Genomic DNA, 3,292 nt, shown 5'->3' on the forward strand with positions numbered 1-3,292 from the left:
TAAGGGCACAAACTAAAAATGGAAGTCTTAAAACTCAAACCCTCTATCTTATTACATAAAAAATGACCTTCTGCATCTTACTGCACTAACAAAATTCTCATTTGAGCACATTCATCAACTTTATTGAACACATTAAATTTTGGCCAAAATTTATAAGTAACACCTTATGGCACACACTAAAAATGAAAACCTCAAAACCCGAACTCACCATTCCATTAGATAAAAAATGACATTTGAAGTTATTTACGATAACAAAATTCTCATCTGAGTACGTTCACAAAAATATTGACCAAAGTCAAATTTTGATCAAAGCATAAGATTTGAAACACCTAACGACACAAACAAAAAACGTAAACCTCAAAATTCGAACCAACCTCCCGTTTAGATCAAAAATGACCTTTCGAAGCTATGACATTGATAGAGTTCTAATCTGAGCATGTCTACCAAAAAATTTGACCAAAGTCAAGTTTTGGCGAAAATTTAAAAGTTAAAACGTCCAATGACACAAACTAAATATGAAAGCCTCAACAATAGCGCTGATTTACCAAAAAAATAAATTTCAATTGGTAAATTTACCAACTATTCGAATATGAGTTAGTAATTAATAATTTACCAATATATTTTATCACAGTTGGTAATAGTTACTATTCAACTAAACATTCATATGTAATATTACCAACTAATAATCAATATGTTGGTAAATTTTACCAATGGATTTATGATCAATGAAATATAACCAACTATTTTAATGATGTCAGTAATTTACTAACTACAATATTTATTCGTCGGCAAAATTTTCAACCAATTGGATATTGGTTGACAAGTTTACCAAAAATTACATTTCATTACTAATTTACCAACACTTTTATATTTGGTTGGTAAATTTAGCAACACAATCTTGCCGTTGGTAAATGTCCAGTTAGTAATTTATTGGTAATATGTCAATAATCATATAAACAATTTATTTTTCATATATACCAAACGATATACCACTTTGTTGGTAATATTACCTACAAAATTCGTGTGTTGATAATCTTTCAGTTGGTAATCCACTGAAAGAGCGTTGCTAAATTTGGCGTCATTTTTTATGCCGTATTTACCAACTAAAATACTTAGTTAGTAGATTTTGGTTGGTAATAAGTTTGAATTTCGTTGTAAAGTTTTAAAATATAATTAAGTTCGGAATATGTTGGTATTTTGTTAGTAGAATACTAACCAACTTAAGTTGTTAGTAAAATCTGTTGGCAATTTGGATTTTCTTTTGTAGTGGTTGAGGTTGTACAACCTAGTAGAAGACTAAGACAAGGTGACCCTTTATCCCCATATTTGTTCAAATTATGTGCTGAAGGACTTTCAAGGCTTTTGAACCAAGCTGAGGAGCAAGGAGAGTTGCGTGGAATAAGACTAAGAAGGGGAGGTCCTAAGATGAATCATCTTTTCTTTGTTGATGACTCCTTTTTATTTTGTTCAGTTAATACTCAAAGTACGATGAATTTTTTTGAAATTCTAAGAACTTATGAACTTAGCTTAGGCCAAAAAGTTAAATTTTGAAAAATCAACAATTTATTTGCAAAAATATTATCGAGAAAGAAATAGATAATATCATAGCGGAGATAGGACAAATACATAGAGAAAATTTGGGGCTTCATCTAGAATTACCTGCAGTAGTTGGAAGATCAAAGAAGAAAATGCTTGAGTTTATCAAAGAAGGAGTTAAAAGTAAGATAAAGGATTGGAAGAGTAGTTTTTTAAGCCCTGCAGGCAAAGAAGTCATTCTTAAGTCAGGACTTTCTTCTATTCCTACATATGCATTATGATGTTTTCAATTTCTAGATAACTTAGGAAAGGAAATTACTATCATTTTTTCTGATTTTTGGTGGAGGAAAAATGAGGGCAAAAGGAAAATGCACTAGGAAAAATGGCAGAAACTCTGTGAAGTAAAGTCCCAATGGTTTTCGAGATCTTAAACAAGCCTTTTTGGCTAAACTTACGTGGAGAACCAAGAGGAATATTTGCTTCATAGGATGCTAAAAAGTAAATATTTTCATCATACTTCTCTCTTGAGTTCAGGTTGTCCCTCAGCAAGTTCTTGGATTTGGAAAAGTATCATGTGGGGACGAAATTTGTAGCAACAAGGAATTCGATGGAGGGTAGAAGACAGAGAAAACATTAAGGTTTGGAGTGATCCTTGGATTCCTAATTCGATTGGTTTCAAACCCCTACAAGGACATACACAAATTTAATCCACAGTTGAGGGTAAGCGATCTTATAGATCAACACCATCATATATTGAATATCCAAGATCTCCATCACAACTTTTGCCCTGATGATATCAACTCTATTTTGTCTATCCCGATATCTAGCACTGAAAAATCTGCTAAAGTTATCTGGCAATATACAAATTCTGGACGAGGTAAGATCTGGTTATCATCTAGCGAAAAAGCCTAGCTAATAGTACTGATCATAGAACTGAAAAATCTCAAGTCAATGGTCCATCGTTCCCAAAATCTTTTTGGACTTTCTTATGGTCACTTAAAATAAAAAACAAATACAAACATTTTCTTAGAAAATGCATTCTTAATGTTCTTTCTGTTAGTGCAAATATTTCTAAGAGATTGCATCACGTTGTAATGTTTGTATGGTCTGTGGCTTAGAAACTGAAATGGTTGTTCATATGTTTTTCAGTTGCCCAAAAGCACATGGTATGGAAGTTGGCCCATTAACTAGCCTAATGTAGAATATGTTATGAATTTTGCAATATGGAGGAATAACTTATTTTGTAATACATCTGTTATTTTTTCTTCTCCTTTTATATATATAGATAGATTGGTCTCCTTGAATTGATGATAATATAATTGATTATGTGAAGGGAAAAGGCATAAATTGCTCCCTAAACTTGTACCCAAAAGCCATTTACACGCTTAAAATATTATAACGACCTATTACACACTTATTCTTGTTAAAAGTGTAACTAATACCACCTTCTAACGTACAAAATCAGTCACACTTATTAGAGTTGTGTGCACGCGCCTGCCAGATCATGTGCAAGAATACACGTGTAATATTTTTAATTTTTTCACTTTTTTCCTAACCAATTTTGGCTTTATCTTCTCTCTTCATTTTTTCACTTTTTTCCTCACCATTTTACCTCTATCTTCTCTCTTCTTCCTTGCATGAATGACACCATTTTTATCTTTATTTTTTTCTCTTCTTTCTAACCTGAATGACTACATTTTCAATCCTTTCTTCTCCATTTTCAATCATTTTTTCTCCATTTTCAATCCTTTCTTCT

Source organism: Solanum pennellii, chromosome 3 (genome assembly GCF_001406875.1).
Source record: "Solanum pennellii chromosome 3, SPENNV200".
Taxonomy (NCBI): domain Eukaryota; kingdom Viridiplantae; phylum Streptophyta; class Magnoliopsida; order Solanales; family Solanaceae; genus Solanum; species Solanum pennellii.